At 43.3% G+C, this 17,559-nt stretch overlaps 1 long non-coding RNA gene across 1 annotated transcript in view; it reads left to right on the top strand.

The window, feature by feature from the left end:
- LOC311624084 overlaps nt 1–17,028 on the top strand; it is a 50,620-nt gene extending 33,592 nt beyond the window's left edge. Inside the window, exons 2-3 of the long non-coding RNA XR_014795251.1 lie at nt 10,809–10,868; nt 16,988–17,028. This is a non-coding gene — a long non-coding RNA (uncharacterized lncRNA). The remainder of the gene's footprint in view (nt 1–10,808; nt 10,869–16,987) is intronic.
- Nucleotides 17,029–17,559: the final 531 nt, after the last annotated feature.

Here is a 17,559-nt window from a genome sequence, read left to right on the forward strand (position 1 = left end):
CTCAAGCAATCTCAATACATCTTATGTAGAGTTAACAAATAAATTCCAGGTAATAATATTACATATTTAATAAATGTAACATGTATTGAATGATGCTTGAGTACAAAGCATCCAGCAAGTTCTGGAGGCAAACAGAGATGGATTGAACACGGCCTCTTCCCTCAGAAGGAGCTTGTGAACAATGGAAGAGTCTGAATGAAGGTGACTGAGGAACATATATTTCAACATGCCAATGTGAAGCCTGAGGCATTATGAAGTCTTGGCCTAGGGACATGGTTAATATCAGAGAGGCCTGTTGGGTCTGAAGATAAGGAGTTTGTAGGGCAAAAGTCCACTTTAAACCCCGTTTCCCTTACTAATTCCCCGAAGTGATGGGCACCTAGAATGGGCCCCTAGTACCAGTTGCCATGCGCAGCACTATGTTGAGTATTCTTGTACATGTTGCCCTATGAGGCTTCTCTGGAATATGTACCCAGGATTGCTGGGTCATCAGACTGGTTGTCTGTCCTGAGAGCACCTAAGATTTTAGTATAAACCAATGGTTCTTAACTTAATTTTGCTCCCTGTGGGACATTTGACAATGTCTTAAGACATTCTGATTATCATGACTGGGGAAGGCATGTGATTGGCATTTTATGGGCAGAGGCCAAGGATACTGTGCACCCTGCAATGCACAGGACAACTCCCAAACAAAGAATTATTTGGCCCCAAATGTCAATATGCTGGAGTTGAGAAACCCAAGTCTAGGCATCTTAATCTGTGGTCCATATTCCTTTTCAATGAAACATTGATGGGACTAATGATTTCACGAATGTCTTGAAAATATATGCCAAATTTTATGTGTGTGGGGTATGCTGTATTTAATAGTATTCTTCTCCCCCTCCCCACTCTGCAATTCATGTTCACCCAGAATGTGGTCTTATTTTGAAATAAGGTCTTTGCAGCTATAAGATTAGTTAAGGACCTTAAGGTGGAAAAATCATCATAAATGCAATAACTGGTATCCTTATTAGAAGAGGAGAGGACACACGGAGAGACAGGGAAGAGGCCATGTGAAGATGGAGGAGGCAGATATTTGAGTCATGTTGCCACAAGCCCGTGATTGCCAGGGGCCAGAAGAGCTGGAAGAGAAAAGAAAGACTGCTCCCAGAGAGCCTTCGGAGGAGTGCAGCCCTGAACCTTGATTTCAGACTTTTGGCCTCCAGAACTAGGAGAGAATGAATTTCAGTTGTTTTTAGCCACCAAGTTTGTGGAAATTTGTTATGGCAGCCCTAGGAAACAAATAAAAAATGTGTATTTTTATTGAGCAAAGAGGTAGCTTTTACCTACTTGCCATTTTTTTTCTTTTTTTCTTTTTTTGGTAACAGCACCCCAATTTCCTTCCTGCTTGCTCAGTCTCAGTGGTTCAGAATGGGGTTGACCCCACCCCTAGTCATGTGACCCAGGCCCAACCAATCAACCAAGTGATTGCTCAGGATTGGGCACATTATTCTAGTCAAGTTCCACAAATTTCTATGGAATCCTTTCAGCTCAAGTTGTCATGCTGGTATATAAGGCTGCCTCTGCCAGTGACTGCATTTGCCACTCTGTAGAGAAAGCCTGCTGAGAATAAAGTAAACAAAGAGGACAACACAGCCTCTTCTTGCAAAACAGAGGCAATGTCCTGATGACTTCATTGGAGATCCTGAGTCATTTGGCTCTTGAAGATTATCTCTTGAACTTTTTTGTCATGTAACCACTGAGTTTCCATCACAGCCTCACTTTTTTTTTTTTTTTTTTTTTTTTTGTGTGTGTGTGTGTGTGTGTAAACCAGGATGAGTTAGTTATTTGCCAACTCAAACTAACTGAAGAAGTCTGACAAATAGAATTATGAGTTTTCATTGAAAATACAATAGAATGTAATCCTCCTAAATGTTGAGGAACCTCTAACCTTTTATATTATTTTTAGAAAGATTTACAGTTCTGTGCTCAAAAGGACCATTGTACTATCATAGTTACATTCCCAAGCCTAGGAATAATGTCTCTTTGGTTTATTGAATTTGGGGTTTTAAAAAGTTGTAGAATCATGGAATATTAGAAATAAAAGTGATATCAGAGAATATCCTAATATTTTTACAGATAAAAGGATGGAAGAAGAAAATATGTGTTGGGAATCCAGATAATCTACACTAATAAAAGAATAAGATGCAAATTGACTGTACCTTTGCAGCGCCCACCAGCCAATCAAGAGTGAGTATGTAAATTAACCCAACAAAAATGGTGGGTTAATTTGCATATGTAGGTGTTGAATGGCTGGGTGAGGGGTAGGATGTCTGTGTCATCACCATGGTGATGACACAAGTGTTTCATACTGCCCTGGCCACTCTGGGCCTCTGGAGCAGTGTGGGAAGGTGGAAAGGTGGCTCTGGGCTGGAGTAAAGGCAGTGCTGGCAGCTAGGGGAAGGTAGGCCCATTCTTGCACGAATCTTCATGCACCGGGCCTCTAGTTAGATATATAATTTATCTAAAGGTCCTCTAAATAAGCACTTCTATTGTACATCTAAAATGAAGTCTATTCTCAATATTGCCCCTAGGCCAATGGAAGCTAAAGAGAAAATAAAAAATTGGGACTACATCAAAATAAAAAGTTTTTGCACAGCAAAACAAGTGATCAACAAAACAACAAGAAAGCTCACTCTGTGGGAGAACATATTTGTAAATGTTTTCACTGATGAAGGTTTAAATCTCTAACATCTACAGGGAACTAAAACAACTTAATAAAAGGAAGATAAATGATTCAATTAAAAAAAAGGGGGGGGGGGCAATGGACCCAAATAGAATCTTTTTGAAAGAAGATAGAAGGAAGGCCAAGAGACATATGAAAACATGCTCAAAGTTACTAATTATCCGAGAGATGCAAATTAAAATGACAATTCGGTAACAACTCACACCAGAAAGAATGGCTATCATCAACAAATCAACAAACAAGTGCTAGTGAGGATGCAGAGAAAAAAGAACCCTCATACATTGCTGGTGGGAATGCAGACTGGTTCATCCACTGTGGATAACAGTATGGAGTTTCATCAAAAAACTAAAAATAGAACTCCCATTTGACCCAGTAATCCCACTTCTAGGAATACATCCAAAGAAACTAGAAACACCAATCAGAAAGTATATATGCACCCCTATATTCATAACAGCACAATTCACCATAGCTAAGATTTGGAAACAGTCTAAATGCCCATCAGCAGATAAGTGGATTAAAAAACTATAGTATATCTACATAATGGAATACTACGCTGCTATTAAAAAGAAGGAATTCTTACCATTTGCAGCAGCATGAATGGAACTGGAGAGCATTATGTAAGTGAAATAAAGCAGGCAATGAAAGAAAAATACTACATGATCTCATTCATTTATGAAAAATAAAGAACACTATAACCTGATGATAAAAAAAGATAGATACAGAGGCAGTAAAGCATCGAACAGATGGTCAAATTACAGCGGGAAGACTGGGGAGTATTGGGGAGGGAGGAAAGAAATCAAGCGAAGGACTTCTATGCATGCATCTAAGCACAATCAATGGGCACAAGACATTGCCGGGGGGGGGGGGGTGAGGGCATGCGACAGCGGGTAGTGGAGGCTGGGTGAAAGTCAATGGGGGGAAAAGAAGATATATGTACTACTATGTGTAATACTTTAAACAAAAAATAAATAAATACATAAAATTAAGTCTATTCAGAAAAATATTTCTACTTAAAGCTTCTTTGGAATGTACCTAGCACATAAAGCAAGTTGAGCTTGCAAATGATACAATCATATGTTCAAATAAGAACTGAAGAGAAATATTAAAAACCAAGTTGATTGGGTCAATGTCTCCTTTCTGAGATGTCTGACTGACTTCTCCTTGGTCTGTAATTCCTCCCATGCACTCAGAAATACCTCAGTAAACAAGGTCAACACTTCTCCACTGCTTTCCCTTCATGTCTGCCCTGTTCACCACTCTCTGAAGAGGTGCACTGCAAATATCCATTAAGAAATGAAAATGATGATGTTTTTATCATACTTATGCATAGAACTAGTCATGTGGATTTGGGGAATCCCATTTCCAAGTTGATCCACTTGTTCTTGGTGCTACAGGAGGCACTTCATTCTCACGCGTCACCACACACCTACATGAGGCTGTGGCAAGAGTCCCTCATCTTGTGTGTGTGGCATGATGGAGTAATGGTCTTCCTGACCCCTTTAGTCCTGTGAGGCAGAAGTAGCAGCATCTTTCTCATCTGCTGGAATGAGGAAACAAGATGCATTGGCCAAGTCCCTCCAACCCTCTTCCTCATCCTTCCTTCACATGGGGGTTTTTATGCACTCTTGATCAAATTGTGGAGAAGAAATGACAGTAACACCAAAGCAGCTATTCTCCCTCACCCCCAAATTCTCCTGGGGAAATAAAAAGATCTTTGAATTCTGAGCAACTTATTATGTGATTTTGTCCTCATGGTGGGCAGGCCTGAGGGTGGGGGGATGGCAATGTAACTAGGCCTGTATCTCAATAGTTGTGTTAACTTCCTTAGCCCCCTTAGGAACTCAGGGGGATTTCAGAAATTGACTTAAAGCTGCAACCAAGCTAAATGAACCCCACAAGGACATGGATTTTAGATAGTGTGACAGAATCTTAATGCATTACTAACCATTGAAGAACAAAGGCAAGTCTTACAGAGGACTTTCCTTCCACCCACATGCTCTACCTCTCCTAATGCTAATGTGGAGATGTAAAATCAGAGGTCCTTAGCGATATCACTCAACCTCTTCATCTTTTATGCCATGAACCTAAGACTGGAAAGGTAAAAGGAATCCTCCAATATGACAAAACTAATTGCAAAGGAGGGTCCAAGGCAGGAATCTTGACTAGTGGTTTAAGCCAATCAGGGAGAGACAAGTAGCATATGATTTAACTTATATGTGGAATCTAATGAACAAAATAAACTAACAAACAAAATAGAAACAGGCTTATAGATACAAAGAACAGACTGACAGTTGTCACAGGGGAGGAGGCTGGGGGCTGGGTTAAAAAAGGTGAAGGGATTAGGCAAAGAAAAAAAACTCCTCATAGACACAGACAACAGTATAGTGATTGCAAGAGGGAAAGGTGATTGGAAGGAGGTAGAAGAGGGTAAAGGGGAGATAAATGGTGATGAAAGGAGATTTGACTTGAGGTGATGCACACACAATGCATAGAATTATAGCCCTGAAATCTATATAATTTTATTAACCAAAGTCACCCCAATAAATTCAATAAAAAAAACATGGCCTCCAAATTCTTCAACAATCCTCCCATGAAGAGGGAGTCTACATTCCTTCTCCTTGAATCTGGGTTCTGTGATTGACTGACAGATAGATTATGGTAGAACTGGGGCTGTAGCAGTTTTCTAACCCAGGACTTCAAGAAACTGGCAGCTTCTCCTTCTGTCACTTGGAACTCCCATTCTTGGAATCCAGCCACCATGTTGTGAGGAAGCCCAAGCAGCCTCTGGTGAGGCCCACATGGAGAGGAACCAAGGTCCCTGTCTCAGCCCCAGCTGAGGTCCCACCTGACAGCCAGTACCAACACATCAGCCTTGTGAGTTGGCCAACCCAAAAGTGGATCCTTCAGCCCCACTCCAGCCACAGTTGGTGCTACATGGAGCAGAAATGGGCCTTTCCTGCTAAGCTCTGCTCAAATTGCAGGTTGGTGGGCTAAATACATGTTTGTTTTTAGACATTTAGTGGTTTTAAGCCACTAAGTTTTGGGATGATTGTTACATAGCAATAAATGACTAGAATACTCCCTGTTTAATAATTTCTATTTCTCCATCAACCAACATCTCTTTAGGAATGGGATATGGGGCTAATGGGGAAAGCGCTACATCAGTGGTTCTCACACTTAGCCAGATAGCAGAACAACATGGGTACCTTATTAAAAATGCAAATTGCCTGACTATTTCACTACTTCTAGTGTGGCTTTGAGTTCCTGCATCTTTATTTTATTTTTATTTTTTAAATGTATATTTTATTGATTTTTTTACAGAGAGGAAGGGAGAGAGATAGAGTGTTAGAAATATCGATGAGAGAGAAACATTGACCAGCTACCTCCTGCACACCTCCCACTGGGGATGCCCACAACCAACGTATATGCCCTTGACCAGAATCGAACCTGGGACCTTTCAGTCCACAGGCTGATGCTCTATTCACTGAGCCAAACAGGTTAGGACTGAGTTCCTGCATTTTTAACACATGCCCCAGTTGTCCAAGAATTATGTACAATCATCAATTAATTATATTATAGATACTCTAATGAAAGCAAACTCACTGGCCAAAAATGCTTTGGGAAAATTACAGCTGTCCTTCCGATCTTACTTCTCTCCCACTTTCATTATTTTTTAGCTTGAATAAGAGTGGTAGTTGGTATTCCAAAAGGAGGGACAAAGTATTACTGTAATTCATTAAATCCATGAAGTATAGCTTCATGGATCTGAATTATTTCATTCAAATTTTGTATATTCAGAGCTCTGTTGTCTACCCAGCTGCCCAACACTTACTTGGAGCAGTGCATCCTAGTGGCGAGAACACATGCCCTTGAATCAGAAAAGCTTAATTTCAAACCTGGAGGACTCTTATAAGGTGTGTGAATTTTAATCACCTACATCCTCTTTCTAGGTCTCAGTTTACTCATCTGTAAAATGATAATAATCATGTTGCCTCTCTCATAGGATTAATCAACTAAATGAACTCTTAGTGCTCAGTACAATGCTTTGCACATAATAAGTGCTCAATAAATATTTTGTAATATGGCTTGTCCAACACAAGGTAAAGGGAGGGGACACTATCTACTGGTCAGGGCCTGGATTTATACCTGGAGATAGAGAAATGGACAAAAGCCTGATGTGAACCAGGGTCAAATTCCTATGGCACATTTTAAAACACAGATTCCCAGGCTCCAAACTCAAAGGTTCTGATTTAGTAGATGTGCACGGGTTCTAGGATCTGTGCAAGTAATTCTAGGGAGCCATCCAGTTTGGGATCCAGTAACACAGTCAGGGTTCTTGCTCTGGAACATGATGAGTACCTTTGCAATGTGCTGTTCTGTTCTGGCATATATTTGTTCATTTTATGCACCAAACCTGTGACAATGAGGCTACCATGAACTTGGATGACACAGATCGTCACAGGCCACTCCTGTGTTTCTCCTCCAGCGTGGCCAGGACACAGCCTCAGGGTGCAGGATGTCCTTGGGCCCCTAAGCTTCCCTAACCTCCCAAAGCTCCACATGAGCCCCCTCCACACCTGACCCCGCTCTCTGCCCACTGGATGGAAGCAGATATCACTCCTGGAGATTTTAATTAATCGCCTTCCTATTTTTTTTTCCTTTTGGGTCAGACTCTTAAGTGTCTATCATGTTGATAGCACTCTAGGGAGTCTTTTGTTCTGAATAGGTGAAAAATTGTACCCACAAAAAGAGCTCCCCCTCTGATCAATTCTCTCTAACAACTTTATTGATTAGCTGCAGGAACATTTTTCATTTATTAATTATGAAGACCATGTTTCAGAGATTTCTTAAACTTAACTATTGTAATTTTTTAATACTTATTTAGCCTTGACCAACTTGCCTCAAACTGCTTGCCAGGGCACAGAGTCCTAAAGCAGGTACTTGGGGTCTGGGGAAGGAAGCTATTAAGGTGCCTAGGCAGTGAGCCTAGGCAGTGCTCTGGGTCTCCATTTGGGGCTGGTTAATTGATTACTTGGGGGAGGGGGACATGGCTTGCCTTGTCCTTTTCAATAATGTGTTAGCATCAAAATATCATCCCATTATGATGTCCAGGCTAGTGATGGTTAATTAATTAATTGCCGCCAGTTAAAAACAATGTTCGACCCAGGTAAATCTTTCACTTATTAAAATCAATTTTGATAATGACTTTGCACAGGGATTGGGGGTAGAGTCAGGAATCTGGACTGGCTCCTCCTCCCTCCCTGCTCCTTCCCTCTCTCTCCCCTCCTCCCCTCAGCTCCTCTTTCCCCAGCCCTCTGCCTTCCCCCTTCTTCCTCCACAGCCCAGTTCCCGCTGAGCTGTCTGCAGCACGAGTCTGTCAGAGCCCCATTCAGCAGAGGGGCAGCTGTGGAGCAGTGGCTCCCTGGGCTGCGGATGCTCTGAAGGTTGAAGGCGGGCTTTCTCTCCTCCTGAGCTACTCAGCAGAAAGCCATCTGATGCGGACATCCTTGCCAGCTTGCTTCCTGAGGCTTCCTGAGGAGGAAGGCTGGGCTGCTTGGAAGTGAGGGAACTTGTGCCAGGAAATCAGATTCTTGCTCCCCAGCACCCAGTGGCATCCCCAGCCCTTCCCCTGACCCCATGGGCCATAGGCTCACAGCAAGTAACTTAACCCTAGAACAAGAAGGAAGGCATCCAGTTATCCAACGTCATTGCATGAACATGGGGAGATGGGGCTAGAAGAACCAGGCACTGTGCTGGGTACAAACTGGAATGGGCCACCCCTGCTTGCGGGATGACTGCAGTCTACAGAAGCAGCCCGAAACCTTCTTCCAGGTCTAGCAGAACTAAGGAACACTCCCAAGGAAAGCTGGTGGTGGGTGCGCGAGAGCAAAGACAAGAGGAGATGCCTGCCTCTCCTAAGTACTTTAGAGGAGAAGTGGGTATGATCCCAAGGTAAACGGTTGCAAAAGGAATAGGAGAGGGTACAGATGAATTGGATTATTGACTGTGAATGGTCCTGTGAAAACAAAAAGGGAAGGAGAGGCTAAACAAAAAGCAAAATGCTGCAAACTGCTCAGATGTTGGGAAGTCCTGGGGCACGGTGGGGTGGGTGCAGGCCAAGTCCAAGGAGCCTGGGCTCCCAAAGGGCTGCACAGAATACCAGAATCTCTAAACCATGTGTTTGGTGTAAGAACTTTAAAGAGGAAAGGGGGGTCTGGATTTGAGACGGTTGATGAGGGATTATAGGGCCATGGGGCCCATCCAGATTCTCCAGCAAGAACAGTCTTGCTAGTGGGGGGTAGGGGGCTTAGCAGCAGGAGATGGTGAAGGACCTGGGAGCAGAAACCAGCTGAAAGGGGTTGATGTCTCTAGAGAGATTATTTTCCAGACTCCAAAAAGAACTTGCCAATATGACCTTGATATTACTTTCTGTTAAGGAATTAGGGAATGAGTATATGATAATAGGCATTGGGAAAAGTCCTTAGTTTCAGATAAAAAGAAAGGGTAGACTCTAGAAACCTTTCATGTGAATCCCCCTCCCCCTGATGTGGTAAAATAGCTCCCTGGTAAAATTCCAGAAAGGATTATTAAAAGGAAGAGTGGGGGCTGTTAGAAGTGAATCCAGATGTTCTCGGTGGTTCACACAATTTGTGAATAGCAAGCCAAACTAGCCACCTTTCCTTTCTGTCAGGCATATTTGCTTGTGTGTCACAAGAATGATGATTTTGAGGGTCATCTTAATTCTAACGAAGCAACTGATCTGATCTTGCCTGACGTTCTTACAGGCAAATTTGTAAATTCTGGGTTCAACTCATGCACTTAGGTTGAGCTACTATGAATAAGGATTCTTACAAAAAATATCTTGGTTATCTTGATTATTAATTCAAAGGGGGCATTTCATTTAGAATTCTGTTCCTAACCCTACCTTGTTCAACATTTTCCTAAAGGAAGTGAATGAAGGCACAAAAGACATGTTTATCAGATTTACAAATATGACTCATGTCTGGGAGGAATAGTTAACACAGCAAAAGAACAAATCAATATTCAAAGTTATTCTTTTAGGTAGGTATATGGAAATAAACCATGAGGATAACAGAAATGAATAAAAGCCCGACTTTAGATTAAAAATGTCAATAGCAAAGGCATGGCATTAGGTAACTGTGGTTTGGCAGCAGCTGACATAAAAGAAAAAAGGTTGGAAGTTCATCTGACTGGAAAATCAGGATAAACCAACAGCACAATGTGGCTGCTAAGGAGGCTGATACAGTATTATGCTCTGTCTTAGTTTGGACCCCCCCCCCCCCCCAGAAGCATAATCCAAGGTAAGGATTCCATATAATTATTAATTTGGGGCATGACCCCACAACACCTCTTCTTGCAAGGGTGGGGGAGCCAATGAAGGTGAATACAAGCCCGTGGCCCTGTGGATGGCAGGAGCTTGATGCTGCTGGGGACCGAGAAGGGCAGAAAACATGCATCTCAGGGTCACCCCAGCTGAGCGGTGAGAGCTGTGGCACTGTCATCCTAACTCCTCTGGGGCGTGTTCATTCATTGGCACTCATGACTGGGCACAATTCAAGTGGGCTTTGGGGTCAGAGAGAGTCCTTGGGAAAGATGTCCAAATGCTGGTGGTAAGAGGTCAGGTTGGCATGCACTAAATGGCAAGGCTTTGGGGGCTAAGAGCTGGGCACCAGTAATCTCTGAAATTTCTAAGAATTATACAACAAGCAAAGGTCTTTCTGGTGGGTCAATCGTCATCTGAAATACTATGTTTAGTGGTGGGTGCCACATTAAAGAGGAATTTTGACCAAAGGTGTATTTCTCAGAGTAGGGACCCAACATAATAAGGAGGGTGAGATAGAACTAGGAGTCCCACTTTGGACTTATAGATGGAAGATGTATGCTTGACATCTCATCTTGGCTCTCTAATGGACATCTTTAACTTAGCATGTTCAAATGGGATTCAACCCCTCCGCCCCAAAAAACTAGAATTCAATGTTTGAAATAACTGTGCATAAATACAGAAAATACAATATGACCATTACCTCCCACTAAAAAAATTGGTGATACTCTTATTCTACAGGGATAGTGGGACAGAGGAACTGGATGAGCATGGAAGACCAAAAATCAAATGCCAATCTCAGTGAGTATGTGCATGTGTGTGCATATATGTGTCTGTGTTTGTATATGTATGCACGTGTATCTGTGTGTACATGTGTGTGTGCCTATGTATGTATGTGTCTGTGCCTATCTGTCTGTGTGTCAGTGTTTGTGTGTGCCTATGTCTATCTGTGTATGCCTCTATGTTGTTGCATGTATGTGTCCATGTGTGTCTATGACTATGTGTGTGTGTATGGCTGCATGTGTCTGTATGTGGGGGTGTCTGTGTGTGCCATGTGTGTCTGTATCTGTGTGTGTGTCTATGTATGTAGAAGTAACTCTAAAGATGCACTGAAATTTTATATTAAAGCAATTGATTAAAAGAATATTTGAAATTTGGACAAATTTTTAATCTGAGACTCTAAAAAGAACAGGGGATGCATTTTTAAAAACTAAAAGAAACACCATCGAACAAATAAAAGAGTATTTACTGCCTATGTGTGTGTGTGTGTATGGGTGCATGTGTCTGTGTGTATGTCTCTGTGTGTTCAATTAACATAGAAACTACCATAGTGTAATACCTGACTATAATTTTCTGTGTGTGTATACATGTGTGCATGAATAGTCAACAATTAAATAATCTTTATCTCTGTGATGTACTTACATAAAGATTATTTAATTGTTGACTATTCACGCACACATGTATACAAACACAGAAAATTATAGCCAGGTATTACACTATGGTAGTTTCTATGTTAATTGCTAAAAAGTAAATTGTGACACACACAGAAATGGAATATTCAGCTGAAGAAATCTGCATGTATTGATATGGAATAATCTTCAAGATACTGTTTCTTAAGCAGGTCTCCCCCTTGCCATGCACACTGGCCCTGTGTTTTGCTTGGTTTCAATGCTAAATGGTTCCTGCTCTTCCTTTCATTGCTCCTGGATCCTGGACAGGCTACTTACTAACCTTGTGGCCTTGAAAAAAAAAATGTTTAACGTGTCAGGATTCTAGTTTCCCCAAAAAGCCTTTGTCTCAGGCTCGCTGGGGCAAAAAAGTGGGAATAGGAATAAACGGTTGGGATTTAGAATTTGATTTTCCTTTGAGTTGGCCCAGAGAAAAGAAGCCAAATGTCCCTACCGCTGGTGAAAAAAGCGTCTGTCCTCTTCATTTACTGTTACTCTGGGTGTGGGACAAAACACTTTTCCATATTCCTGCTTCTCTGAGGACGTCATCAGGGATGCAGTGACCTGGACCAGTCGTAAAGGATGAGGACAAACAGAACAAAAGCAGAAGAGCACCTCAGAGGAACAAAGAAAGCACCGCCCCCCCCCCCCCAAGGCCCCTGGGTCTGCACCGATCAGGTCAGAAGCTGCGGCAGGAGTGCCCTGGGAATCCCAAGGCAGCATCCAGCAGGGAAGCTGTCAGCTCTCATCAACCTGTCCCGAGACCTCCCGTGACAGGCAGGTTCCACAGCAAATTGAATAGCAGAGAGGCACATGTGACTAGCAGACTTGGTGGATATATTCCAAAAGCAGGGAGAGCAGGTAGGATGCAGAAGGGACACTTAAAAATCTAGCATTCCTAAAAATGAATTCAGGTAAACCATCTACCTAAAACATAGGAGAATTCGTTACTCTAAAAATTTAAGAAATTGAAGTTAATACTTGATTTTCAAACAATTAGAGTGGATCCTGATGATGTAAAGATTTTTAACAAGGGTTTCCTTTCAGTACTTTTTAGGTACCAACAGGGCAGAGGAATTTTACCTTCCTTGCTGGCCAGGAGGCTACCTTGCAAGGGGCTGGCATTCTGGCAGCTCAGCATGCTGGGGTTAGGGGATGCTGGGGAGAGTGCACTATCTTGTACCTGGACAAGTGTTCACTGATTACCAAGTATTTTCATGCCAATTATCTTAGTTGACATATCAGAAACGTACAGTGAGAAAACTTGGATTCTGCAAACTGAGGACCAGTTAGAAATGGTGACCCAGAACCAGTTTTTCAGGCGTATTCTTTCTGCCAGGCCATGGGCCATGAGCCATGCTATCTCTAGGAGCCAGCCCTCCTTTCCTCTCACCCTTCACCTGTCTTGATACAGGAATTTCCATCCCTGGAGTGCCATTCTCTCAGCAAATATGTCTCAGGAAGTCCCATGCTGTCCTATCGTTGTTGCCCTGACCTCAAAGGAATGTAAGGACCTTGCCAAGACTTGGAGGATTTATCATGACAGGAAGAGTCAGAATGAACTGACTGCCTTCTCCAGCGTCAACCCATCAGAGGGGCTATAGCAAGCAGTGGGTCTGACATGCAGTTTTCTGCAAGCATCCTAATTCTGTGATGGCTAGAGCCACTTAGGTGTCTGTCCCGGTGAACATTTAGTGCCTAATCACCCTCAACATATACCATTTTAGTCTTGTAGTGGATTGTCCAGAGTGTACGTATGGAGGTGCACTAAAGGGGAACAGCCTGGTCTGGACTCTGGAGGACTTGGCGCTCTCTGTCATATGTAACTGGGCTCCTAATCAGACCCCTTTTCTAGGATTACAGATGGAAGCTTGAGACATTCATCTGAGTTTTCCCCTTAGCATTCGCAATGCCATTAGTGCCTATGGAAGCACTTTTAATGGGTCTGAGCTCAGGGAGTCCTTCCAACTTCTCATTACCCCTGGCTGACGGAGGTCCTACCGAGAACTTGAAGTCTAAAGGGTTTGACAAGCTTGTCTTGTCCCCCTTTTTTAGGCAGGGCTAAATTTTACCCAGAAGTTAGGCTGTAAGCACAAGTTTGGAACTTTCAGGAGAGACTTTGTGCCAAGTGTGGTAGTTTGGTTGAAAATGTGCTTTCCCCCTAGTTTTATTAAGAAATAATTTATACACACACACACACACACACACACATATATATACACACACACATAGGGTATCCCCAAAAATGTATACATACATTTTGAATAATTATAAAGCAGTGTTTATTAAAATACATTTCATTTTCAATATTGAGCTATCAGTCATTAAAGTGTGTATACATTTTTAGAACACCCTGTATATGCATATCACTGTATAAGTTTAAGGTGTAGAGCATGATTTGATTTATATACATAGTAAAATGATTACCATAATAGGTTCTGTTAACATCCATCTTCTCATATAGATACAATTAAAAAAAGAAAAAAGGAAAAAAAATTCTGCTTATGAGTAAATCATAGGATTTACTCTTTTAATGATTTCCTATAGCCATGTTAGCTATAGTTATCATGTTGTATGTTACATCCGTAGTTCTTATAACTGCAAGATTGTACCTTTTGACCATCTTCCTCCAATTTCTGCCCTCTCCTCCCCCTCCTCTTCCCCCCTTTCCACTTTTGGTAACCATAAGACTGATCTTTCTTTCTATGATGTTGGTTTTTTTTTGTTGTTGTTGTTGTTGTTTTTTTGTGTGTGTAATATTCCACATATAAGTGAGATCATACAGTATTTGTCTTTCTCTGTCTGACCAATTTCACTTAGCATAATGCCTTCAAGGTCCATCCACCTTGTTGTAAATGGTAGGATTTCCTCATTTGTTTAAATGGCTGAATAACATTCTATCATAAATATACTACAACTTCTTTTTTGAGTCAGAAAAAAACTCAGATGAGCGGTAGAAAAAGAGTAAGAAAGAGAGAGAGACACCAAGATGGCTGGCTTTACTGAGAATATCTCCATAGAGAACCCAGAGTCACCAACATAAATGGGCTTCATAAGCATTCCCAGTTCACATGAGAAGTGTCTACTGGAAATATGGGCATTGACCTCATGGCACACTTGGAAAGTACCTGCTAAAGGCAGTGGACCAGAAGTTAGCAATTTCTGTTCAATCCCTGCTTCTGTGAATTAGTTTTGTGATTTCAGGCAGGCCCCTTATTTCTCTGGAAGTGAAATTGTTGGAGCAGGTCGAAGTGAGTGAATACACTGCACATAATTCCATTTATGCACCACTGACCACCGATTACTACACTCTATGACCATTCCACACAGCAGCCTGGGCACCTGTACCAGTAGAGCCCACCAGCTGGTGGAGCTGGCCCTCAGAGCACCATCTTGGAACAAGATGGTCCAGAGGATGCTCTCCAGTGCCCACACTCTGTGAGGTTTGGGTTGGACTCATTCACTCTTTCCACATGAACCTGCGAGTATTTAGCCTGAGGGAGAAGTGGAAGCTAAGATGGAAAGGGCTATTATGCAGGACACTGCTACTGTTCTTATCTCCTCAAAGTTAAGCTGTTTTGGCCCACATACTCTGATAGGGCACCAAACCTTGCAAAAGGAGGAACCAAGCATACTCTCAGGGGCTAGCTTCCCCATGGGTTCCTGTCACATCCCAGGGGAACATGTGTTTGTTCTCCCTGCTTTTGAGGGACTGCAGAAACCACAGAGGTGAATAAATGGTTGTCTCTTGGTCAATGACATGGACCCATGACCAGGTCCCAGTCTTGGGAGGTGGCTGGATTCCCCCTGTCTAGGGGTCTCCAAGTGGATGACCTCATAAATGGCTTCAGGAGGAAAGGACACAGCCTCTCCTGGTGCCTGAGCTCCGTACTCTCTTTAGTTGGCCCCTTCAGCTTTCTGGCTCAGGTGTCTCTGAGGAGGAAGCAGGAGACAGAGAACAGAGGGTCTCTCTCAACACTGCCACTGGGATCAGAGACTCCATCACATACTGGGTCAAACGGAACCGAGAAGCCCAACAACTGGTAACAAAGAGGAAGCAATGCCAGGAGAAGGAAGCAAAGGGAACCATCCGAGGAAAAGGTAGAGCATGGATTCTAGGTCACAGCGACCAGCATGACTAGCTCTCTGGTCAGATGGTAGAACAAAGCAGAGTTCTGACGTTGACCATGGGCTGAGGACAGCTCTTTCTCTCAGTGCATCTAAAGGTGCTGGCAAGAGTCAGACCAGACAGCCAGGCCAGGAGAGTCAAGGTGGGGTGCAAGGGGAGCAGGCTGGATGCAGGCCCAGGGAGGAGAGGTCTTGGAGACAGGGCTGGTGGTCAGGGTGGGAGATGAGCAGGAAGAGAAACCAGGGCAGCAGGAGTTGAGGTGAGTCCAGGAGTCAGAAAGCAGCAGAGGGCAGGGGGCAGCATCAGCAACAACGACAGCTCTGCAGAGGGGCAGCTTCCACTCAGACAGAAAACTCACTGCCTGCTTCCTCCTGGGATGGGACCAGCTCCTGGCAGAGAGAGCCCAGAGCCTGCAGGAGGCAGGGGCAGGGGAGATAAGTGCTTACCTTGCCTCCACGGAGGAACTGGGCTGGAGACAAGGGAAGATTCTGCTGGAGTGATTAAAGTGAGGGATCTCAAATATTCTGTTGTAGCTTATTTTTCAAACCTCTTCATTGGAGTGCACTCCATTGCAGTCAAAGTGTATGGCATTTTTTGTGACAATACTGCCTCTTTGGTGCCTGTCATGTGGAACTTGAGTGGCTCTAGCACCACGGGGTACAACTGGGTATGACTTATTGAGAGAAATAGGCAAGAAGCATAGTGTGGTATCAGGTGGTGCCAAAGAAAGGAGTGCTCACTGGAGCAAGTAAGAACTTGGCCTTGAGAGTGTAAGAGAGCTCAGTTGGGGCCCAGGCATTCCAACCAGTGGGAGATGGCAACTCAATCGTGTGTGCAGTCACTTTTACCTACACACAAATGACCAGGGCCAGCTGCGCTGCACTAATTGCCAGCCGGTCGGTGTTATTTTGAATCTTGAATCACTTCAAGTGTGCTGCCAAAAATCTCAGGGTTCAAGAGTGTAACATGAACACAGAGAGATTGACAACCACCGCAATGAGGCCACAGAGCCACTGCACTGAGGTGAGGGGAAGACAGAGACTCAACAGGGTCTCAGCCCCATCTGAGTTGGGCTGCCTGAAAGTACAGACCAACCATCTCCGTGGCTCTCAACCTTGGCTGCACATTTCAGTCACCTGAGCAGTTTTATACCTTTTGTTGTGCGGGTCCCTGCCCTCTGAGGTTCTGATTTAATTGGTCTGGGCAGAAGTTTGAAAAGCTCCCCGGGTGATTTTAATGTACAGCCAAAGTTGAGAGCCACTGAGCCAGCTGGAGGCACTAACTCACATGGGAGTGGGAAGAGGTGAACAGAATTCAGTCTTACCTTCATTCTCTTTGCAAAGGACACGGATTGAGGAGCCCCATGGAGAACCCTGCTGTGTACGGAGGAGCTGTAATTGGCATAGTGGTTGATGAAGCTCAGCTGAGTAAGGAATAGGTTCCCATGTAGCTGCCTCTGCAAGGGCTCCTCCTCCCAGGAGAGGAGCAGGAAGACACTGAAGAAGAAATACAGAGAAGTTGTGTGTCTGAGGGTTAGGGTGGAGGGAGAACAGTGAAAAGAAATAAAGCTGGAAAGAGTTTTAGGCTTTGGGTGGAGTTTCTTGGTTCCTTCATGATATAATAACTAAACCATTTACTTTAGTGAGTGTGAAGCATACAATTAACTGCACATGCAGGGTCTCATGGGAGAACTGAGATCTGCAAAGAAATTCAAGGTTGGCATTTTGGGGGTGATGGGGTGTGTGTGTGTGTGTGTGTGTGTGTGTGTGTGTGAAAGAAAAAGAGAGAGAGAGAGAGAGAGAGAGAGAGAGAGAGAGAGAGAGAGAGAGAAGAAAATACCTTTACTAAGATATTTGCAGACTAAATCAGGACAAGAATTGACAAATTCTAACGGTACATTAGGAGATATTTACTT

The sequence above is a fragment of the Pipistrellus hanaki genome (assembly GCF_964339955.1).
Source record: "Pipistrellus hanaki genome assembly, chromosome: 6".
NCBI lineage: Eukaryota > Metazoa > Chordata > Mammalia > Chiroptera > Vespertilionidae > Pipistrellus > Pipistrellus hanaki.